General features: G+C 38.0%; 1 protein-coding gene across 1 annotated transcript in view; it reads left to right on the top strand.

The window, feature by feature from the left end:
* Nucleotides 1-3,773: 3,773 nt before the first annotated feature.
* L (zinc finger protein Lobe) overlaps nt 3,774-26,559 on the top strand; it is a 792,548-nt gene continuing 769,762 nt past the window's right edge. Inside the window, exon 1 of the mRNA XM_067117901.1 lies at nt 3,774-4,471. The gene's annotated coding sequence lies outside the window, so the exon portion shown is untranslated. The remainder of the gene's footprint in view (nt 4,472-26,559) is intronic.

Raw genomic sequence — 26,559 nt, 5'->3', positions numbered from 1 at the left:
TAAAGTAAATAATCTGTTTTTGATATGACATGCATTCAGAAGCGTTTAGGCCTAGTATATATACCTGTACAGAGCACCGTTTAACTGTTTGTTGGGAAGTTCAGATTTCGGGTTAAGAAACTTCCTAGCTTTAACTATTTTTCTTAAAGTGTCTACTGTCTACGCTAATAATCACTAACTTTTTATGACGTTGAGCTGCACTTGCGCCTATGCAGCGTTGCTTGCTAAGCAAGAAAAGAAAAGTGCACCTTGCTAATCATAGAAGCCTGTTCCCAATTCTGAATCTAGGGTTCAGAAGGAAATCGAAAAATATATTTTAAGAAGCTGATACTCTGTTCAACTTTCTCATAAATTACATGGAATTTAGTACCATAGGTCAGGTTTTGAAAAATGTGTAGCCGAAAAAGAAAATCAGAGAACATTTTTGTTATGATGTTTTGGAATATTTTTTTATTTTACAACATGTGGTGTTCCTTATATACTTTTATTGAAATAAGTTCGTTTACTAAACGATATTGGCTTTCTTCATTTAGCTCTCCAGTCATTTTAATATATATCAACTCGACGACAAGCTTCTTGGTAGGACTTACATGACCCAAAAGGTTTTTATGTAAAAACTAGCTTTCTGGCGCGCACAAGAGAGCTGAAACTTGTCGCTGCTGTCTCCCCTACCCTCCCGATCCCCTACATACCCCGCACCATCCGGGGCGGACAAACCGGTTTGCAGGGGGTGGGTGGCTGTATCATGTCTCCCGTACCTTCACCTGGGTGAGGACAAACAAGATCCACTCGCATATTATTATTATTAATGTAGATACTCTGAAAAACATTCCTTGTCCTTTTGAAATCCCGTAGGACTATTTAAAAGTATTATTATTAAAAACAATTCGGAGATACAACGAACTGATGTCTTTTCAGACAATTTTTTCTAAGATGTTGCTGCTTAATTTTGTAAATATTTAAAAAAAATACTGATGTATTCCTAATATGATTTTGGCGACTATCTGAATAAACAAAGCACCCAACGCCATATTCGATGGTGGTGTTGTTTCGGTTTCTTTTACTGGACCTCTTTTCATATTCTCTTTCTTCCATCTGACTTTCCACCCTCTCCTAACATTTGATTCATAGAGCAACTGCTGTGAGGTCTTCCTCCCGTTGCACCTTTCAGATCTGTTACTGTCAATTTCCGTTTCAGTGCTGAATGACCTTATAGGTCCCAGAGCTTGGCTTTTGGCCTAAATCCTATATTCAGTTCTATATTCAACGAGTAACGCTAGACAGAGACTTTGTAAGAAGAGAAGTTTTACAGACAAGAGGTATGTAACCGAGTTTCCTCTAACCACCAACATCTCAATTATGCAGGCTGTAACAATTCTGGGGTCTCCTACATAGAACTGTAATCCGAACAGAGAATACCAAGAATAGAGCGTAGGTCATTCTCGGCTTCAAAAATTTCATATTCTTTAACAAAAAAGTGTTTGCTGCTGTTCCTTCCAAATTCCTAATTGGTTGTGATCTGGTTTCCTCCCACTTTCCTTTCAGATAGCGTGTGGCTTCTATCTTTGATTTACTTCTCTTCCTGATTCTCTTCTGCAGTGAAATAACATCCAGCGTCCTCTTGGAATATAGAGTTTAGGCCAAAGGCCAAGCACTAGGCCCTATGAGGTCATTCAGCGCTGGAAGGGAAATTGAGAGTAGGTAGGTTTGGAAGGTGTAACAGGAGGAAAACCTCGCATCGCACTCTGAAATAATTGTTAGGAGAAGGTTGATGGCAAGATGGAAGAAGGAGAATATGAATGGAAGTACAGATTGAAAGGATTTGCAGCTGGGGGCCGAAGGGACGCTGCAAAGAACCTTTAGTAATGCCTACAGTGCACCCCGTGAGGTGCACTGACGGAACTAACCCCCTACGGGGCAACGTCCTCTGTTCTTCTTCCTTTTAAATTAGTCTCACGAATAAGCCCAACCACATAGTTATGCATCATTTCAGTTTAAAACTCATGCGAATGCGGACTTTCTTTTTTTTTTTTAATGGGAAAAGTACCCTTCGAGGGTTGGAGATTCACCTTAAGAAAATTAGCCTTGAAAGAAAATTACTGTAAGACTGGCTCTCTGGGTGAGGTCAAGCGTAGCTGATGTGGTAGGACAATGCTATGGACGGATTTTATTCTTTCTGTTTATGAGTGCATATTCCTCTCTCTCTCTCTCTCTCTCTCTCTCTCTCTCTATAGTGTTCGTTTTTCCTGTATTTACTTTCCTACTGGAAGCACCTAACAGTGGAGAGAGAGAGAGAGAAGAAAGAAAGAGAGAGAGAGAGAGAGAGAGAGAGAGAGAGAGAGAGAGAGAGAGCACGTATTCGTTACGTTTAACGAATACAATGTGAAATAAAACCACTTTTCTTTTTTCATTCTTTATCAAAAATATCTTATTTTTGGACTTAAAATGATTAAATTCTAATAAAACAAGTAAAAGATGTGCAGAAGTTTCTTCGGCGCAATTTCTGTACAGCCGCTACAGCGTATAATCAAGGCCACCGAAAATAGATCTATCTGTCGGTGGGCTCGATATAATGCTGTATGAGCCGCGGCCCATGAAACTTTAACACCGCCAGGTGGTGGCCTACCCTATATCGTTGCCAGAAGCACGATTATAGCTAACTTTAACTTTAAATAGAATAAAAACTACCGAGGCTAGAGGGCTGCAATTTGGTATGTTTGATGATTGGAGGGTGGATGATCAACATGCCAATTTGCAGTCCTCTAGCCTTAGTAGTTTATAAGAACTGAGGGCGGACAGAAAAAGTGCGGACGGACAGACAAAGCCGACACAGTAGTTGTCTTTTACAGAAAAAAAAAACGTATAAAGCAAAATGTTTTATAATTCATTAAATTTTCATCATCGGACAAACTCTTAACTGACATTTCACAGCGGCAACAATGCAATCCCCATTTCAAAAATATGGGTTGCTCAGAGGAGAAGTTCAACTTCAAGCAACAACATAACGAATTAGACCTATAGCGCTGATCTTCAAAACGAATTAGACCTATACCGCTAATCTTGCATCTGAATGATTTCATCATCGACTAGCATTTAGTGGTTTGTCAAACCCCGGATTTTTCGATAAGGTAAAACGAAATAAGTAAATAAATGGCTATTTGTACACGTAATAACTCACCGATAGATGGTGCAGACTAGATGTGACCTTACTTGAACTCAAACAGCATAGCCGTCATAGAACATTTTTTGTGACTGCTGCTACTGTATTAAACTGAACCTACATTGTTTTTAATATATATATATATATATATATATATATATATATATATATATATATATATATATATATATATATATATATATATATATATTACGATAGTTTCTAATATTGCACGTTTACTTATCTGTACAGTATTATGGCGCGAGGTTAAAGATTTTTGGAGCGTACGAAAATGCATTAACTTTTGATGAGAGTTTTACAGAAAAATGTGTTGTATCCTTTAACTTTATGCAGTCACTCTTTATCGAACGTGGTGTTGTACTGTACATAAAGCGTAGAATTTTATTAATTCAGTCACAACTAAATGACAGTTATTAATCAGTGAAACAGGCAATACATGGATAGAAGGAAAGAGAGGAAGGGAGAGAGAAAGAGAACGAGAGAGAGAGAGAGAGAGAGAGAGAGAGAGAGAGAGAGCAACTTCGCTTACCATTTAGGCACTACCGTATAGCGAGCGCCCTCTAGCCTTCCCATTGAATCCCCACCACAGTCTCTCAGTGTCGCTGCAGCCACGAAGCCGGCAAGATCACTGTTGACCCTTACCGGTTCACCACACCCACAGCACCCACACATCGCCACGCCAATACGCCTCGTGCCCATGGGTTCGCCCGTGCTGTCTCCGTTTGCGAAATTCCCAAGGGAACCGGAAGCCGTTGGGCGTGTGTTGACCGTGGAGTTTTCAGGGTTTCGCGATTCTTAAGTCCGCGATTTTCAGTTGCATGTGCATGGAATGTTTTTAACAGTACGTAACTCGTGAAGGCATTCGATATCGGGATTTGCGTTATCGTCGGAAATTGTCCTGTGTGTGTGTGTTTCGTCTTGTGGGCCATTGTGATTGAAACGTACGGCTCTTTTTCATGTTTATGGTAATTGTTCGATTGCGGTGATATATGGGAGATGGTGATAGTGTATAGGCCTAGTGAATAGACCTTGTAAGTTGCATAATAAGCCTATAGTGTTCTGCCTCGGAAAAAAAAAAAACTAAAACTTTACGTTATCCGGTGTGATGGATTTTCCCAGCTCTCATGACTTGCTAAAATACACCTTTGCCAGTTGTCAATAAAAGATGATGTCAAGAGTATATCAATTTCGAGGACATCCTGATGACTAAGAATTTGGCTCGGGAGCGAGTAGTTCTACGGGGTTCCGACATGTCCAGAAGGAAACAGGCGAAACCACGTGCATTAAAACGTAAGTAGCACCGGAATATTATCGATGGGCTTATGTTTACCTAATTTCAGCCAAGACCAACACTTTTTTCTGAATATGCAGACCATTGTGATTTGCTTGCATGATATGATGGGATAGGATTTTTTAAAACCTACCTTAACTTAACCAGTGTATAAAATTGGGTTCGCATGACAGAACAGGTAAATGAACTCCCGTCTGGTCTACGAACTTTGGGATCCGTCAGCGTATCTTGATAACGCTCCTGGACTGCTCATTGCCGCCACTCTCCGACGAGGAAACTACACGTTTATTTACAAACCATCCTAAGCCAGTCATCTCTGCATGCATTCCTTGCATGGACATCATTCTTCTTATTAACTTGGGAATATGGGTTTCATACCAGTGATACAAGTTTGGTTAAACCTTTCCTCCTAACTCATTGTTTAGGTGACGTAAATGCCTAACTGGCAACTTGTGCCAGATTGCATAGATTCGTTGTTTCTTTTCCCAATTCCTCTGTTCTTTTTTCCACTATGTCATCGGTTTCGAAGAATTCTCAGTGTTGGTTTGGCATTCCTTTGAAATGTTCTTGAATCCTCTTTTGAAAGCCTTTCCACTGTCAGTCCTGTTAAAACTGAACATTGCTAATTACTTGTTTCGTTTTTCAAGTAGGCAGTTATATACTTTTCGTCAGATACAATATAGAATGTTTTAGATTATTAAAGGAATAGGCAAAGATGTAATTTTATTGATTTTTAGACGGTTTACTTTAACGAACGAAGGAAAGTAATGATACCTGCGTGTTATTCTGTCAAGCATATAGGCAACAGTAGTGAACGATTATTTTTTAAATGCACGTAAATTGGCAAAAGTTTTAAATTGCACAATGTCCATTGTAATAAGGCCCGTAGACATTCAAATAATTCATATATATATATATATATATATATATATATATATATATATATATATATATATATATATATATATGTGTGTGTGTGTGTGTGTGTGTGTGTCTGTGTGTGTCTGAGAGAGAGAGAGAGAGAGAGAGAGAGAGAATTAGCGAAAAGGAATCTTTTATATAATTTTTTTCTCAAAATTATTCTGTTTTCTCCCCAGGCCAGTGTCCCTTTTCAAAGATTAATACATCTACTGCTCCGTTTATTCCGTATTAACAATGTTGATTGTACTCGATAATTACTCACTTCGACACTTAAATTTTGCCCGCAAAGTTGCCAAGATGAAATTATGGTTGAGTTACATGACTTATTGCTGATCTATGTACTTCATAAAAAATATATTACAACGGATCAGTATTTACTTATTGACAATGAACTGTTTGTTTTTTTTCTTCCAGTTTTAGCGTCTGTTCACTGAAACATTTTTGTTGTCTTATGATAGGATACAAATTGCCGTGCATAGATGCACAACCCAGTGGGAAGGGACTTGATAGTAAAATATAATTTTGGGACCATCTTAAATTTTAATGAAGAAAAGCGCATGGAAGACATTTAACCTCTCATATCCTTTCTTCACCTATTGTTAAATTGGCCGACCGAATCTACGGCGTTTGATCGGCAGTTTCACTTACGGTAGTGTCCCAAGATGTGTACCTCCAAATTATTATTATTATTATTATTTAGAAGAAGAACCTATTCATATGGAACAAGCCCACAGGGGCCACTGACTTGAAATTCAATCTGCCAAAGAATATGCTAACAGAATGCAATAGGAAGTAGAGTAAGAAAGAAAGAAAGATCTGCTCACGTGAAGCGTCTGAAAATCTCGCTGGCCACAACTAGCTGACATTGTTTCCGAGACTAGACCTACCGGGAGGCACTACTACACCAGACACAATGTACACCACTTGACCTTCCCAGTAATGTGGAGCAGTATCAGAATGATATAAATTAATGTGGATTCAGCATATTGAAACCTTTAGTGATAGTATAGTTCTGTGTAGGTTTTTGTACTGTAATGATGTCATTGTCAGCTGGGTTACTGTGAGCACCAGAAGAGTTGGAAGGCCTAGACCTACTTTGGTGAGAACTGTAAGAAGGGTGGCTGGAGATGTGTGGAGATTTGTGGAAGACAAAGCACGTGAAAGACATGATGGCGGAATTTCGCAGAGGCACCTTTGCGTCCCGCGGCGTTGAGGGCGATGATAATGATGACTTTAATAAAAGTAAACTGTTTCTTACATAATGTTGTTTTGACCTCTCCGAAATCGTGCTCTCGTTTAACGAAGCTGAAAATTTTTTTTTGCCGATATTTGGTCTTTCTCATTAAAATTGTAGCTCGCACAGAAGTGATATTCTTTCTCATTAAAGACTTGAGATATTGAATACTATAAGGTGATTTTGAAGTTTTCGTTCTTTCTCTGGATACCGTAAGCAGTGCCCGCGCAGGTGAAGTGATAGCTCGCAGTTCGCTGCTGCTGAAGAAAAAGAAAATCCGAAAAGTGTGATGCCGCACCTCTTTTTATTAACGTAAGGATTAACATTTTCATAATACATTTTTTTAACGTTCCAAAGAAAGAAACTTGGCGTACTTGTGATGTAAATGGTTGTTAGCTGATGTACCCGAATCGTTAATCATTCGTAAATCACGCCATGGCTTAATGGTAAATTTTTGTAGACAGTAAGATATTTTCGGAGGTTTGGGGCTAAGGGAGGTTGTGGTGGGGAGGGGGAGAGGAGAGGTGGCTCTGCTGCTGCGGGGAGAGAGAGAGAGAGAGAGAGAGAGAGAGAGAGAGAGAGAGAGACTGCATCAACTTAAACGAGACAACGCACGTCATTGAGACCCGCAGTAAGGCTGTCATTTCCCTAAGTTAGGTAACAGGAAATCAGGTCAGCATTTACACGCCCTCGCCGAGAGTATTGGAAACACACCCGCGCCGCGCCGAGCTTATTTGCACTCTCACGTAAGCAACAAGCCGCGTCGAAGCGTCTCTTCTTCAAAGACTGCGCGAGTGAAAGTTTTACGACTTTGGACCTGGATATGTTAATCCGAACGCCAGGGAAACCCTCGCCGCTAGACTTCATTTGCAGCGCTGTGATGCTCCAGTCGGTCTGAATGGGAAACGGTGTCATTCCTCTCGTGTTTGGTTACGGCTTTTTGTGTTGTCATGAAATTCTTTAGAACTCCGTCTTCCTTCGTCCTTCGTTCTAAATACCATGTTTATTCGAGCGTACCATTCGTCAGCTACTGGCCGGAGGTAGATTTAGGTACCATATCGACGGTGCCTTCTTACTTATCTGGACATTATCGGATAGACATTCCGGTTGTCACAACTCGATAGATAGACGGAAGGGTCGAAGCCTTTGGCGGTTATTTTAATGGTGGCCAGGTCACTTTTTCTGTGACTCAAAAATTATTTAGCACTGTTTTATCGTTGTTACTTATCTCAACTTCTTCGATGGCTGCCTCATTATACATTCTGCGTGAATGATCTAAGATGTACACGCTTTGAAAGGTTAGCCGTGTCCTGCGCCGGTGCCAACGAAAATCTTGCCCATTTTCGCGTTTCTTGACGTCAGTTTTTCATAATCCACATTTTAAAGTAAGTTGGTGTTTCTCCCGAATGATTATGACATCAGACTCGCTCACTGAGAGGTTTCCCGTTGGCTGTTGCACCTAAAAAATGTTGTACCTTAAAAACAACGTCTCTACTCGTGTTGGTAACCTTGCTTGATGATAAAATTTTTTGAGGGCGCAGAGACCATTTTGACGGATATATTCAAAGCCACAACTTGGAGAACAAATATCTTCCAAGCCATAACTTGGAGAACAAATATATTCAAAGCCACAACTTGGAGAACAAATACAGTATATTCAAAGCCACAACTTGGAGAACAAATATATTCAAAGCCACAACTTGGAGAACAAATATATTCAAAGCCACAACTTGGAGAACAAATACCTTCAAAGCCACAACTTGGAGAACAAATATATTCAAAGCCACAACTTGGAGAACAAATATATTCAAAGCCACAACTTGGAGAACAAATATATTCAAAGCCACAACCTGGAGAACAAATATATTCAAAGCCACAACTTGGAGAACAAATATATTCAAAACCACAACCTGGAGAACAAATATATTAAAAGCCACAACTTGGAGAACAAATATATTCAAAACCACAACTGGAGAACAAATATATTCAAAACCATAACCTGGAGAACAAATATATTCAAAACCACAACAGAACAAATATATTCAAGCTGGAGAACAAATATATTCAAAGCCACAACAAATTGGCCATAAAAAAATATATTCAAAGCCACAACTTGAGAACAAATATATTCAAACAACTTGGAGAACAAATATATTCAATACAACTGGGAACAAATATATTCAAAGCCACAACTTGGAGAACAAATATATTCAAAGCCACAACTTGGAGAACAAATATATTCAAAGCCACAACTTGGGGAACAAATATGTTCAAAACCACGTAGCGTCAAGCTCCTACAGAAGTGACAACATGACGCTGCTAAAGTGTATGTGGTTTTGAATAAATTTGTTCTCCAAGTTGTGGCTTTTTTTTTTCAAGCTTCTATTCAATTCTATTCTGTTCTATCACAGGCTGAAAGAAGGATGTCCCTCATATTCAGCAGGTGTTTTATAAACCGATTAGCAGCGAGTGACGCTCGCTGCAATATCGAGTTTATTTTGACCTTCACATCTTGATTTACGATTGTAAACATCGGTGAATAGTGCATCCATTCTTGCGAGACTGTAATAACAAGTGTGCCAGTACAGTTTCTCTCATATACTGTGACGGTTTGTGCTCATACACGCCAATGAATGAATCACAGAAACTCTTTGCTTAAGAGCATTATTTAACACTTGAGACTGTCTGGTTTCCGATACATTTAAGGGACAACGCCGACGGTAATCCTCGACGCCTTCTCCCATTCACAAGGCCTAGACCTTGCTCATTCACTTTGATAGGGACCCTTGGATCGTATAAGTTGAGTGATACGGGTACAAAGAAAAAGAAACGAAAGGCAGGTCAGGACGTATCCTTCAGAAGTAGGTAGAGCCACAGAAGAGAAGAAAGGATGAGGCAGGAGGATGGCGTCAGTCGGTCTGATGTTCCCTTGGGAGTCTCTGAACCCACCCTGAGGATTCTCTCTCTCTTCTCTCTCTCTCTCTCTCTCTCTCTCTCTCTCTTTCTCGGACACACAATTTTGTTATCAGCTCTCTCTCTCTCTCTCTCTCTCTCTCTCTCTCTCTCTCTCACACAATTTTTGTTATCCGGCTCTCTCTCTCTCTCTCTCTCTCTCTCTCTCTCTCTCTCTCTCTCTCTCTCTCTCTCTCTCTCTCTTACTCAATTTTGTTATCCTCTCTCTCTCTCTCTCTCTCTCTCTCTCTCTCTCTCTCTCTCTCTCTCTCTCTCTCTCATACACAACTTTTGCTATCTGGCAAAAATCGCAAGGGGGATTCACACAGATCCGGCATTATTTTACTGGGCGATTTTAGTGTTCCATTGTGAAACCGATCAGAAGAAGTTATTAAAGAAAACCACAAATCGCAACGAACAAAGAAATGGGACCCCCAGATGGACCAAATGAGGGCTGATAGGAAAGCGTTCAAAAATTGACCCCGATGACGACCGGCAACTGGATGTCATCTCCGCTCTGTAATACCTCACCAGTTCAAGGTTTGTTAAAAATCACTCCGATAAGTATATTGCATTTTGCCTAATGCACAGAATCTCTTCTCATCTTGCACCGCCTTCTTTCCGGAATTGTTGTTGGTACGCCCATTTTTTACCCGGGTGGCGTCTGACGCTGGGTCGAATCAGATTTTTATAGCACGAGTCTGCTACTGTTTAGAGTCATTTTAGAGGTATTGTTCTCGTCGAACAGGCTGTCCCCAACCCCCTCCCCCCACCTCCTATATATAGCTCCCTCTGCTGTGGACGAGAGGTCAATAAGATCGGCGCGCCTTACCTTTGAATTGTAGTATCGCTGGTCGCGCGCTGAGAATCATCCGCCTGTTTATGGTACGTTTGTGGTGGAGAATTTATCGCGCTGTGTGCATCTTATTTATTTAGAGAGGTTCCTGGAGCATGTGTTTGGTCCTACATTCTTTTGGCGGCAAGTTGTGTTGTACTTTTTCGAGTCGGTCACCATTTCTGTATATGCTTCTTGGTTAGGTGGCTAATTGTGAGTGATTTTATTTAAAGCTCAGGTTATTCTGTTCCCTCGCTTGGTTTTTATAGATCGTTTTAAGATATAGGTGAAGAGAAATACATATTCGTTATTGCTAAAGTAGGCTAGATACACTACTGCGTCCCTGATGCGCCAACAGACGCATCTCCTTTGAGCTGAAGCACTTTAAGATAAATCACACATACTGTGGTGAAGTTCTGAGGAAATACACACACACACACACACACACACACACACCAAAATGCTAATGACAAAATTGTTTATTTCATGTTCATTGAAATGGATATTGAGATCAGCGGGACTGCTTACCGTAATGGTTTTCAGGATGCTATCCGCAGACCGAATAGTCTTGAGAAGGTATATGGGGTGATAAAAAGGTTCTTAATCAGAAAACGATGAAACACTGAACGGGCGGCGGTTATGCAGTGAATATTATAAGATCACCAGCTATTTCTAAATCGCATGTCCATAGTTCGAGGCATCTAAGGGATTTTTGTGTGGATTTTAAAGACCCATCAGTCTGTTGACTATAGAAACACTCAGGAAGTAGGAAGTTGAAACACAGTGGACTTTTGAAGAGGCTGAATCGTTTTGAAAAGAGAGACAAAATTGAGGGAGGAGATAAAATTAAAGACGTATATATTGCAACTTTATATGAGAAAAGAGCATGGATATTTTGAACTTAATTTGAGGTGAAGTGGATATTAGAAAACAGAGTCGATTTTTGGGATGGACAGAAAAGCTCTGTAAAATACAAGAAGACTGAAGGCCAATAGGTAAGACGATGTTGAAATTGTTGGGTTGAATTTTCGCCGGCTTTGTCACATTCGCCATTTATATAATGAACAGTCGCGGAATATCCAGACTGCTCAAATTGTCCAGATACAATAACCAAGAATAACAAAGGCCGTGAAAACGCAGGAGGTTAATTAGACGATGATTGAAGTCCTGAGAATAAATCGAAATGTGCGATTAAGGGGAAAAGTTTATAAATCCTGCATGAAACCAAAGCTCCATGGGGCGGGGGCCGCGTTGGTTAGTGCCGTCTGTGCACCTCATGCGGTGCACTGTAGGCATTACTTAAGGTTCTTTGCAGCTTTCCTTCGGCCCCAGCTGCAACCCCTTTCGTTCCTTTTACTGTACCTCCTTTTATATTCTCTTTCTTCCGTCTTCCTTTCCACCCTCTCCTAACAATTGACTCATAGTGCAACTGCTTTGAGGTTTTCCTCCTGTTACACCTTTCAAACCTTTTACCTTTCAAACCTTTTACTGTCAAATTCCGTTTCAGCGCTGAATGAACTCATAGGTCCCAGTGCTTGGCCTTTGGCCTAAATTCTATATTCAATTCACTTCAGTCCAAAAAACCTTAATGATGATGATTATGAAAGATAAAAACATTACGTATCATAAACACTTGAAGTCGATACATTACTTCAGGTTCTTTGCAGCGTCCCTTCGGCCCCTAGCTGCAACCCCTTTCATTCCTTTTACTGCACCTCCATTCACTTTTACTGTACCTCCATAATCTGTCTTCCATCTTGCTATCCACCCATTCCTAACAACTGTTTCATAGTGCAACTCTAAGGTTTTCCTCCTGTTACACCTTTTAAACCTTTCTACTCTCAGTTTCCCCATCAGCGCCGAATGACCTCATAGATTCCAGCGCTTGGCCTTTGGCCTAAATTCTGTATGTCTTTCTTCTTCGAGTCGATACCTGTTAGGATATGTGGTGCAAACAAGCATCCTTCACAAGGACTCTCAAAAGCCTCGAAGAATAAAACCAAGCCATCCGAATTTGCGACGTTGGGTCTTATCTCAGAAGTAAATGGAAGAATGAAACTATTATTATTATTATTATTATTATTATTATTATTATTATTATTATTATTATTATTATTATTCTGAAGATGAACCCTCTTCATATGGAACAAGCCCACATGGGCCATTGACTTGAAATTCAAACTCCCAAAGAATATGGTGCTTATTCGAAAGAAGTAACAGGAGTTGAAGGGAAATGCAGAAAGTTATTAGAAAACCAGATAAATTAACATATTAATAAATAAATAAAAATTGAGGTAAAATATTAAAATATAGGTTTTGAATTGTATTAGGGCAGTATAGCATTGCATCTTGAACTCTGAAGTTCCAACAGCACGACATCCTCTGGGAGGCTGTTAAAGTAAAAAAAAAAAAAAAAAAAAAAAAAAAAAAAAAAAAAAAAAAAAATATATATATATATATATATATATATATATATATATATATATATATATATATATATATATATATATATATATATATATCACATATATATATATGAAGACAAGACAAGAGGGCTTTCAGTGCGTTTCACATCGGCACGAAAGGTTAGTCAGAGTTTTTTTGTTTTTGTTTTTTTGAAAATGTTTCAAGAGGTTTCATCAGACAAGGCGTAAGACTCAGGGATACCTTTGCATGAAACGCTAATTAATATTCGCAGAAAAGTTTGGTGATTTGTAAGTTGGGCAATTTGTTAGAATTTGACTGGAAACCCATCAGTTTTCGAATACCGCACAGTGCAGAAGCAATTATCGCGCCCACTGTAAATCCCCTTCGGTAAAAGTTATATTCAAGATATTTCCAAGATATTAATGGGTTATCTGTATCATTAAATATAATACACACATATACAATATATATATATATATATTATACGTATATGTATACATGTATATATGTATTATATGCATATATATATATATATATATATATATATATATATATATATATATATATCTATATATGTTGCGTATTTATTTATTACTTCAGAAGTATTAGGAAGGGGAAAGGGATTACGGGGTAGATGTCTTGAAAGAGGCAGTGGAAAGGATGCTTCATAGTGCAAGTAGGATTGAAGTAGTGGCCCAGTGTGTGTGTTCAGGGGCTCGACGCTGCTGATGAGCTGTGTGTAGGGTTAATTTCCGCCTGAGGTCATTCACGATTCAGCAGTTGAAGTGTGCATGTGGCAGTGTCTGTTGTTTTTTTTTACGGAGCCACACTTGTTAGCGCAAACAGCTTTATATATATGTATATATTATATATATGTATATATATACATATTAAATATATTTGTATATGTATATATATGCATTTGTAATAATAATATATATATATATATATATATATATATATATATATATATATATATATATATATATATATATATATATATATATATATATATATATATATATACACACACACACAAAAGATTAAGCTACAAATGTCGTTTAACATCTATTCCGTTCTTCCTCGGAAATAATACTGAAGGGGAATTGGCTACAATGGGGTCATCACCCGGCGGATTCGATCCTCCGATAGCAACAACCTCCGACTTCAGTTGACAAGTACTCTACACTAAAGACGTAGGTTGTTGCTTTTGGTGGATCGAATCCGCCAGGTGACAAAACCATATCAATATAATTTCGAATTAGGGCGAATTGGGTATTGGACGACATTCATAGTTAAATGTGTGTGAATATAAAAAATAGCACGTTGATGTAATATATATATATATATATATATATATAATAACAATAATATATATATATATATATATATATATATATATATATATATATATATATATATATATATATATATATATATATATATATTAACTTTATCACATACACAATTGTTCTGTGCATTAGTAGAATTACTAAAGGACCTCATTCAAACTGGATGGTAGCCTAATGGGTTTTATTCAAAAAGTTACAAGCTTTCTTGGACAAACAGTCCACATTATCAAAATATCTTGATAATGTGGACTGTTTGTCCAAGAAAGCTTGTAACTTTTTGAATAAACCCATTGAGATACCATCCAGTTTGAATGAGGTCCTTTTAGTAATATATATATATATATATATGTAGAATCTACTGGTCACTTTTTACGGATACATATGTATATAATTGTAGTGACCACACACACACACACACACACACACACACACACACACACACACACACACACACACACACATATATATATATATATATATATATACTGTATATATAAAATATCTATATATTGTGGGACATTGATTTTATGTTCGAAACAAACTTGCCTTATAGATAGAACAGTTAATATTAGTTACTGTTAAGAAGTGCGACAAAGGGTTTAAATATTTAGAATGGTGCTTCCCATATCTCTTCCACCATCCATTCTAACATTCTTTGGCCCATCTGCCAAATTTCCATTTACCTCATAAACTTTCTCTGACACTCAGTTCCTACCTTAGGCTCTTACACAAACTCATTCTCATTCAGTCTCTGCCGCTTCTCCTCACGTTCACCTGTTAGCACTGTAGCACATTTAAACAACGGCCTCTTTATATTCACTGCAACCCTTATAGGCTACCACAAAAGTTTACCAACTCCCCTTTAGGGGGTGAGTGCTCTCAGTGCACCTCATGAGGTGCACTGCAGGCATTACTTAAGGACCTTTGCAGCGTACCTTCGGTTCCTAGCTGCAACCCCTCATTCCTTTACTGTACCTTCTTTCGTATTCACTTTCTTCCACCTTGCTTTCACCCTCCCAACAGTTGATTCATGGTGCAACTGCGAGGTTTTCCTCCTGTTACTCTTTTCAAACCTTTTATTGTAAATTTCCGTTTCAGCGCTGAATGACCTCATAGGTCCCAGAGCTTGGCCTTTGGCCTAAATTCTGGATTCAATTCAATTCAAGTTTACCATCATCTCTTGTCCATGTCTTGACTTCGCCATATATTTATCAATGGTAAGTATTAACCTGCTGTTCACATAACATACCTTCGTGTTGGACTCATTTTTCCACCAACGCCACTGTCCTTTTTTTACATTTTCTAAGACACGCAGTCATACACACACACACACACACACACACACACACACCGTATATATAAAATGAGTGTACGTATGTTAGTGGTTGGCATTCGGAAGGAACCTCAAGTGGACATATTGTTTATATTTTTAGCTTTCTGTAAAAGAAAACTATTGAGATGGCTATTTGTCTGTCGGTCCGCACTTTTTCTCTCCGCCCTCAGATCTTATAAACCACTGAGGCTAGAGAGATGCAAATTGGTGTGTTGATCATCCACCCTCCAATCATCAAACATACCAAATTGCAGTCCTCTAGCCGCAGTAGTTTTGATTTTATTTAAGGTTAAAGTTAGTCATGATCGTGCGTCTGGCACCGCTATAGGTACCAACAACACAGGCCACCTCCTTGCCGTTGCTGAAAGTTTCATGGGCCGCGGCTGAGAGTTTCATGGGCCGTGGCTGAGTTTCATACACCATTATGCGCTGTACAGAAAACTCGATTGCCGAAGAAACTTGAGCGCATTTTTTACTTGTTTATTTATTGCAATTAAAGCACATTTTATTGCTACATAATCGAATACATCAATGTATATGTATATTTGTCCTGATCAAAAATGCTAACGGAATGGAAAGCATGGCATGAATCATGGAGTTAATGTATATTTTATTCGGGAATAATTTCCTCCCGTGTTCGACCGGGTTCAGGGAATACGTGGAAGCCACAACAATAAATGAATTCACATCCGCGGACATCTGCGCTACTGCTGTTGAATTGTTTTTGAGTTCAGGCTTGAGTTCGGATGAATTTGACTTTACGGGAGGAAAGTCAAGGACTTTACGGAAAATTCGAGGTTTTCCCCCAGTATTAGAATAGGCGGTTTGAAGTTCCGTTTCGGGTCATCTTTGACCGAAAGTGCGTTTTTCATTTTAATTGAACCTAAGGTCGTGGTATGGGAGGGAATGCACTGAAGGAAATGGGCGTGCTGGGATGAAAATTTGGTAAGTGAAGGGCGTACATTGAGGACGTTTGGGAAGTTGGTGTTGAGGGGGGTGGGAGGAGGTGGGGGGGCGACGTCCCCAGAGCTCCCAAGGGGTAGCGACCCCTGCGATAACACGCTAGGCTATTGCATCACCACCTCCCAAACGGCTCAACCCTACTGGCAAGGGACAACCAAACACAGCCCTTGTGTCGGGGGACCGTAAGGATGAAAGTGGCCTTTGAAAGAACTAAATGCAAGCGTCCTTTGCCATGGGTGGGGACTCCGTGGAAATGAGATCCCGCGGGACGGCCCAAATTACACTGGAAAATTTCAACTGGGACTCCCTAACCGGCAGTGTTCGAGAGAGAGAGAGAGAGAGAGAGAGAGAGAGAGAGAGAGAGAGAGAGAGAGAGAGAGAGAAGAAGGGAGAGAGAGAGAGAGAGAGAGAGATAGTGGACAACGCATAGTATCCCGTCATCTCTGCCCCCCTCCTCCCCTGCTCCTCTACCCCCTCCCCTGCTCTTACCCACTCCCCCATGCTCCCACCCCCTCCCCCCTCCCCACATCCTGGGTTTAATGCTTACCTCTTTCCGATCGAATGCCCATTTACTTGGGGGGGGGAGGTTGTGGTGGCGGTATAGGCGGGCAATTCATTCTTAAGAGCATTTTGTTTATAGTTGTTGATTGCTCTCTCTCTCTCTCTCTCTCTCTCCTCTCTCTCTCTCTCTCTCTCTCTCTCTCTCTCTCCGGAACACCACCATTCTTGAGAGGTGGTGGTCATTTTTGAATTGGGAAATGGAACGTGAACGTTCCATGGAACATAATGATTCTATTTTCTTTATGGTTATGTGCGTCGATGAATTGTACCCTCTTGCTCAGAGGCTCCGCGGGTCTCTGATGCTCCCATTCGCTTTTAAGGTCGCGGAAGAATGAAATTAGGAATGACAGTAAATAGGGAAATTCGACCGGAATGTGTCATCGTATTGATTACTCTGTAAAGGCTGGTACAATTTATGCTCTTTTCTGTTTCTCAATTATTTTGTCATATATATATATATATATATATATATATATATATATATAAAATATATATATATATATAAATATATATATATATATATATATATATATATATATATATATATATATATATATATATATATATATATATATATATATATATATGCATTATATATATATATACAAAATATATATATATATATATATATATATATATAAATATATATATATATATTATAGAGTAATCATATATGACAAAAAGTTGATATAAAGGGCGTAAAATGTACCAGCCTTTACAGAGTAATATATATATATATATATATATATATATATGTATATATATATATATATATATATATAATGTACATATATATATATAATGTATATATATATATATATATATATATATATATATATATATATATATATATATATAAACTGATCTAATTCACTTGTATCCTACTACAGTATTTTTTAAAGAATCTGTATATTTTCACTATGGAAGCTAAATAAAGCCGCTGTTCTTATTTAGCTGAAGCCAGCTATCTAGGCAGAAAGAAATACAGCCACCGAGTTCCCCTTGCATTGACGATATGAATACAAACATTGCCCATCCATAAAACAATATGTTACAGCGGTTGTAATTTGAGCATTGTGTATTTTCATTATGTCAACAACGCGGAGAGGCTTTTTTTTCATTTGTTACGGACGATTGCCAGGGAAACATTTATTCACGCATACACGTTTTTATTACTTTGCGTTGTCGACGTTATTTACCTTATTAATTGATGTCTTCTCGTCGTTTGTTTATTTATTCAAGTGTTTACTCCGTTTATTTGTTCATATTTCGAAGTGGTGCGCGGGGGGAAAAACGTCTGACTGACAACCTGAAATGCTGGGAATGGGGCGTCCTTTCGGTCTCCCAGCTTTAATAACAGCTAGATTAACGACAGTAATCATTTATTTTAGTCTATCAGAGTGGTGGTGTACGGTTCATTAACCGTGTTTGAATATTCATGGCCGAATCTCCCACCCATTTCATTTCTCTCTCTTTTCCTCTCTCGTCTCTCACTCTTGTGGCTTTTGGGCAAGCTTCTGAGTATCGGGGAAGCCTGGCCAACCTTCGGGCGTACTGTAGTGTAGTGCTACTAACCTAAGAGAAATATAACGAGCTACGGAGCCGTTTCAAAGGCACATCCCTCTATTACTACTACTACTACCCGTATGGGGTTAGTGCCGTCATTGCACCTCATGCGGTGCACTGTAGGCATTACTTAAGGTTCTTTGCAGCGTGCCTTCGGCCCCTATCTGCAACCCCTTTCGTTGCTTTTACTGTATCTCCTTTCATATTTTTTTCTTCCATCTTACTTTCCACCCTCTCCTAACAATTGATTCATAGTGCAACTGCGAGGTTTTCCTCTTAAGTTACACCTTTCAAACTTTTTACTGTCAAAAATCTTGTTCCAATGAAGTTTCAGCACTGAATGACCTCATTTTACTGTCCCAGTGCTGAATGACCTCATTGATTGCTGGCCTAAATTCTATATTCAGTTCAATGCTACTACTACTACTATACTAGTACTGCTACTGCTTGAGCTAAGGCCGTCTAGAATGATTCTGTTGCCATTTTTATTTAGTTATAAAACGAGATCTCTGAGGTGAAAATCACAAGTCATAAGCCGGCCAGATTTTTTGAATAACATCAGAATGATGGGTTATTTAACAAAAGGTTAAGACTAAACTCAGAAGGCGTTTTCTCCTCTTCGTCGATATATACTTAGAATTTTGCAAATGGATGTCGTCTCTTGGTAGGATGTGCCGTTTTATAATTTTTTTTTTTTTAAAGAATTATGTGACATAATTGTCTTTTTATTAACAAAACCAAAAATAAAACCCCGTAGCACCTTGCCTTTAAGTGGTACTTTTCTGCATAATAGACTATTTGGTCTGGATCAGATTATTCATGTTACAAAGCGATTAACCTTTCAAAGGTTGATACCGCAATGTCCGCGAATATTTTAGGGTAGGCAAGGAAATATGAAAAATCTTGACTTTACTGTGAATTTCATGAAATGTTTCTAAATGTCCTCTTCCCATCACACAGACAATGGAATAATGAAAGAATTTTAGTTTTAATGTGAATTTCATTAACAGTCAATCTGTAACCACCCTCTGCCATTCATACAAAGCGGAAGCCCCGTAGGGGAGTAGTGCCGTCAGTGCACCTCGTGGGGTTCACTGTAGGCATTACTTAAGGTTCTTTGCAGCGTGCCTTCGGCCCCTAGCTGCAACCCCTTTCGTTCCTTTTACTGTTCCTCCTTTCAGATTCTCTTTCTTCTATCTTGCTATCCAGCCTCTCCTAACAATTGATTCATAGTGCAACTGCAAGGTTCCCTCCTGTTACATCTTTTACTGAATGACCTCACAGGTCCCAGTGCTTGGCCTTTGGCCTGAAAGAATTCTATATTCAATCAATCAGTCAGTCACAAAGTGGAAGAGGAATGACGTTAAACGCCATGACAGAGACGATAACAAAAAAAAAAAAAAAAAAAGGAAGAGGAAGATAAAGAAAACGACCCGAGCAAGTACAGAGGGATCTAAGATCGCCTAAAGTTCCGCGAATTATTCAAGAGACACATCAATTAGGTGGCATGGTGATTCCCCTTGACATCATAGTCGTCGTCTAGTAACAAAGGCCTGGAAAGGCCCTTTGTCAAGTTATCTCTAGCCTTTGGTTATCAATGAACGTCAGTTTTCATCAGGGCGAAATCTGGTAAAGAAATTGAAGTGCCTTCTCGAGCGCCTGAATTGTGAAACATTATACTAGGAATTATTATTATTATTATTATTATTATTATTATTATTATTATTATTATTATTATTATTATTCACGATGCACGTGCATCCCTGTGGAGCAGTCCAGGGGATCAGTGAAATGAATCTTCAAGATTACTCAGAACGGATGTCCATTTTGGAAAAGGAGAGAATTCAAGGAATACTGCAATATTAATTATTTAGGAAGTAATGAGCACACACACACACGTGTATCTATCTATCTATCTATACACACACACATCTATATATATATATATATATATATATATATATATATATATATATATATATATATATATGTATATATACTGCATATATATATATATATATATATATTGTATATATAATATGAACTTTGTCACTTATACATATGACTTTTATATTCACAAATATAAAACCTAGAAATACTGTTGAATATATATATATATATATATATATATATATATAATATATATATACATATATATATATATATATATATATATATATATATATATATATGTACATACATACATACATACATACATACATACATACATACATACATAGGCTATGAGTGTGCATAATATGTAATACTTTTGAAAAGATACGTTCAGGTTTCAGCACGTGAATCAGATGAATTACAAGTCTGTCATTTCAAATACTTTTTATCACGCGTAGCCATTTTTTTCCTTATGTTGTAACTAAAGACGGTGAACCGCATCCCATTTTGGGGTGCGTGTTTCCCCTGCTCAACCACGGGACCGGAAAACGTGTGTCACTGACAGGTCCTGATGTAAGGCCTATAACGAGGTTTTATGAGCCGTTTACACAAGACGGGGGTTCACCCTCCCGCGTAGGTAAGGCGGTGAGGACAGCAATTAAAAGAGGAAGTTAGGTCGGACGCACGAGCAGTAACCTACGGAGGCAGCAGCTCATGCGACCGAAGGCGATACATGGGTTTGTGCCGTGTGCTAACTCCTCAGAGCAGAAGCTTCCTTGTTAAGTTGAGTATACCTTAGTTTTACCAGACCACTGAGCTGATTAACAGCTCTTCTAGGGCTGGCCCGAAGGGTTAGACTTATTTTACGTGGCTAAGAACCAGTTGGTTACTTAGCAACCGGACCTACAGCTTATTGTGGAATCCGAACCACATTATAGCGAGAAATGAATTTCTGCCACCAGAACTAAATTCCTCTAACTCTTCATCAGTCGGCCGGAGACTCGAACTCGGGCCTAGCGAGTGTAAACAGAGGAAGTTCTCGTAAGTGCCGTCAGTGCACCTGACGCGCGGTGCGCTGTAGGCATTGCTTAAGGTTCTTTGCAGCGGCCCTTCGGCCCCTTGCTGCAACCCCTATCATTCCTTTTACTGCACCTTCGTTCATATTCTCTTTCTTCCATCTTACTTTCCACACTCTTCTAAAAGTTGTTTCATAGTGCAGCTGCGAGGTTCTCCTCCTGTTACACCTTTGTAACCTTTTACTCTCAATTTTCCTTTCAGCGCTGAATGACCTCATAGGTCCCAGTGCTTGGCCTTTGGCCTGAAGTGTATATCTTATTCTATTCTAAACAGATTAGGTAGTCGTATCTGTCTACCTGTCTATCTATTTTTTTTATCATAATTTATTATGGCAAATTTAGTTATCAGATTGATCCAGTTGGAATGGTAACGAGCAGCACGATATTTTTGGAGATTAATTTCACTATTTGGAAACGGAATCGTGTTGGATTCTGAAAAGATGTTTACATTAGAAGAAACGACAGATTATCCTGGAGAGGTTCTCCTCATGTCACTTTTTTTTATATCCAAGGTGTCCTGTCCCGGTAGCAAATTCCTGAGATGTATGCTAGTATTGCACCAGCCCCGGTTTTTATTTTGCCTTGCCTCTAGGTTAGGTTAGGTTGGGTTAGGTTAAGGTTACATTAGGTTACATCCATTCATCCTGAGTAATTTGGTTGTGGAAAACATAACGACATTGTTTTCAAGAAAATTCTATGGTTAGTTTTTAAGATAAGGCGTCCAGCCTTTTTCAGGGAAAGGTCGCGGTACTCGGTTACATCTCGGGAAATGGAATAACCATTTAGGTAAGATGTCGCGTTGTGAAAAGTCTTCATTTGCATATCTTATGCATTAGCATAGCCTATTTATTATATCTTTATTAAGGGAAGAAAGTAGTTTCAACATTAAGAGAAAAATAGAACTGAAAAAACTATTAAATAGTAACAGTTCAGTATGTGTATCCATATCTTTGATCCGTGCGTAATGAATTCTTACGTTTAGACTTGCCTTCGTCTAGGCCGGAGCTAGCTCAATCACTGGACCCTAAAAAAGTATGTACTATAATAATACTACCCCGGGCCCAGCTGATGGGCGGCACGTAACGTCCCTAAGGTCGAGTCTTACCGTCTGGATACTCTAGTTGTTAAGCAGATCGTCTTCTGTTATGTCGGTATTTGTTTTGACATTTCATCTGATTTTTGTTTCGCTGTATGCGGAATGAGCAATATTTAAGGTGTGGTTAACATGAACATAACCAAGAATAGGTGTCGTAGGTACGTGACCCTGGTTAAGTGGATAATATGCACCTTGATCTTTCGTCATTATTGGGACTTAAGTGGCATGCTGCATCCCTCTTGGATAAACGATCTTCTCCGGGGAGCAAATTCCTGAGATGTATGCTAGTATTGCACCAGCCCCGGTTTTTTTTTTTTTTTTTGCCATGCCCCCAGGTTAGGTTAGGTTGCATTAGGTTTAGGTTAGGTTAGGTAGGTTAGGTTAGGTCGGGTTAGGTTAGGTTAGGTTAGATTTCGTTAGAATAGTAATTTGTGGAGTAATTTGGGTGTGGGAAACATAATGAGATTGTTTTCAAAAGAATTTCATGGTTAGTTTTTAAGATATGGCGTGCCGCTTTTTTCAGGGAAAGGTCTCGGTACTCGGTCACATCTCGGGAAATGCCTTCGGGGATAAAATACTATAAGCTGATTTGTGAAATAAATGAATCTCAACGTGCACACCTCCTGGGGTTATTAACTCCGTAATCATTCATCCGTATAATTTCGCTCGATTTTGGTTTAACCAGCGAGTTTGTGTGTGTGTTTTGTTTTGAGACGTTGGGACAAATTATGAATGCTAGGGCAAATGAAATCGAGGGTTAGGAATGAGTGGAAATTGGTTTGACAAAAACGTTACGAATAAAATCTGATGGGTTTATTAGAAGGTGTGCAAAATCTTTGTGTCGTCTACGATTGATCATTCATAATAACTGTCCGTAGAAGTAATTTTTCTTGCTTCATAAAGTCCATCCTTCATAATACCAAACCAGATATTTATTTTTAGAGTATATCGCAAAGTACATCGCATATTAGAGCCAACCACTTTCGATTAATGAAATTTAATTTGGAAAAATATGTATGCCAAATATATATAGGGCAGGCAATGAATGACGTAATTCAGCATGAAATATCCCCAACGGAAGCTTTAAACATGGAAGAAGCATGTCTGCAGACTAAATATTACAAAATGTTTTTTTTATCCTTAAATGAAATGTTAACGTTCATTTATAGTAAAAGGGGTCATATTTAACCCATCATTTAACTGGTTTTCTTGATAGGTTATGCCGCAGAATTATCACAAAATATAATGCCCCGTAGAGAGGTAGTGCCGTTAGTGCATCATATTGCGGTGCACTGTAGGCATTACTTCAGGTTCTTTGCAGCGTGCCTTCGACCCCAAGCTGCAACCCCTTTCGTTCCTTTTATGTACCTCCTTTCATATTCTCTTTCTTCCATCTTACTTTCCACCCTCTCCAAACACTTGATTCATAGTGCAACTGCGAGGTTTTCCTTCTGTTACCACCTCAAACCTTTTTACTGTCAATTTCAGTTTCAGCGCTGAATGACCTCGTAGGTCCTAGGGCTTGGCTTTTGGCCTGAATTCTATATTATATCTATCTATCTAACTTGACCTTAGTTGCGAACTTGATTACCTTCCCCTTCACCGGTGAACTTGACTTGACCTTCATGGCTATTTTGTTGACTGCTATTCTGACTTAACTTAGTGGGGGTTCTTATCAAAGGATTAATAAGGAAACACAACCGTGGGTTTGATTTTCTTTTAAATATTTATCGGCCTTTGGAATTCCCTTTGTTCAAAAGAGTTCCAGTTATATTTACAAGCAATTAAGCAATGAAGTTCATTGACGTGGTTATTATTGTTATTATTATTATTATTATTATTATTATTATTATTATTATTATTATTATTATTATTAGAGAGACCTTTGAGGGTATTTAATTTGAAAATTATGGCTGCTTACTCGCATTTAATTAGTATAGCTGATATACCTTCAATTTCTTCGACAAATAATTGTCGAATTTTCATGAGCAAGTCGTGGAAACATCAAGTTTCCTAAGAGAAGGTATAAAGATTTTGTTGTCTTATTATTTTATTATTATTATTATTATTATTATTATTATTATTATTATTATTATTATTATTATTGAAAACAGTAGCTGTAATTTCATGACATTTAATTATATATCGAGACGCAGAAAATAAATATCGTCTCACATTATATTATTATCAGCATTATTATTATTATTATTATTATTATTATTATTATTATTATTAGGATCAAAGAAGATTAGTCTTACATGATATATTGAAAGAGAATCGAAGACTATAACTTTCGAAGATTTATCTTTAAATATAATATATGTACATATACATAACTGTGGATTTGTATCGATTATTATTATTATTATTATTAATTATTATTATTATTATTATTATTATTATTATGATGCATCCAGACTTTTATCTTATTATTATTATTATTATTATTATTATTATTATTATTATTATTATTATTATTATTATTATTATTATTATTATTATCTTCTAGATTTCCAGGTTCCAGTGCCCTGGAAATCTTCAGGCTATCTGACCAACCGCTCTATGGACTATTTTTTTTTTTCACTTAATTCCGAGATAGAATAATTTAGGTGTTAGCAGCACAAGTCTTTCAAGTGAAAGGCAAGGGCAATACCAACCGAGCCAACTTCTTTTATGACTTTCGTGGTTCAGTTAGTAGCGCCCTTGCCTTTCAGTCGAAAGACATGGGTTCGATCATGTGAGCCAGAAATTTGCATATATTTATACATATAATATGTATATATATATTGCACATATTTATACATACATATATATATATATATATATATATATATATATATATATATATATATATAAATTTTTGACTGAAGATCAAGAGAGAACCCAGGTCTTTCAATTGAAAGACAAAACCGCTGGCAAATTGAAAGACCTGGGTCGATCCTGATGTGAGTCAGAAATTTATTTCTGTTCCACAGTGATTGTGTGTTGATTATTTCTACGTATATAATATATATATATATATATATATATATATATATATATATATATATATATATATATATATATATATATATATATATATATATATATATAATATATGGTATCGTCTAGTCTCTGTGTTTCGGGTTCGTCATTATAGGAAAGAATTTAGCAGGTCCGCCAAAGGAATCGTTAATTTTGTTATGGTTTTGGAAATTAAACCGTGATTATCGCGTAGAGACACTGCTGTTCATCTCTTGTCTCCCATATTGCATCCTGTTTTGCCTTATTGCATGTGCAGTGTCTTCAGTTTAGAGAGAGTATTGGTTTGGGTGCTACAAAACAAACCGTCCTCATGGTTTTGTGTGATAAAGTTATTAAACCTGCAAAGAGGTTTTCCACATATATCAGTGCAGTTTTTCAAGGTCATCACAACCTTTCACGTATATCAGTGCAGTTTTTCAAGGTCATCACAACCTTTCACGTATGTCAGTGCAGTTTTTCAAGGTTATCACAACCTTTCACGTATATCAGTGCAGTTTTCAAGGTTATCACAACCTTTCACGTATATCAGTGCAGTTTTTCCAAGGTCGTCGCAGCCTTCACGTATATCAGTGCAGTTTTTCAAGGTCATCACAACCTTTCACGTATATCAGTGCAGTTTTTCAAGGTTATCACAACCTTTCACGTATATCAGTGCAGTTTTTCAAGGTTATCACAACCTTTCACGTATATCAGTGCAGTTTTTCAAGGTCGTCGCAGCCTTTCACGTATATCAGTGCAGTTTTTCAAGGTCATCACAACCTTTCACGTATATCAGTGCAGTTTTTCAAGGTTATCGCAACCTCGCATACAGCGACACGATGTTAATTACAAAATACCTCAAGGAAATGTCAATG

This window comes from Macrobrachium rosenbergii, chromosome 2 (genome assembly GCF_040412425.1).
Source record: "Macrobrachium rosenbergii isolate ZJJX-2024 chromosome 2, ASM4041242v1, whole genome shotgun sequence".
NCBI classification, from domain to species: domain Eukaryota; kingdom Metazoa; phylum Arthropoda; class Malacostraca; order Decapoda; family Palaemonidae; genus Macrobrachium; species Macrobrachium rosenbergii.
The sequence above is the reverse complement of the archived record's forward strand: the minus strand, read 5'-3'. Positions and strand labels throughout refer to the sequence as shown.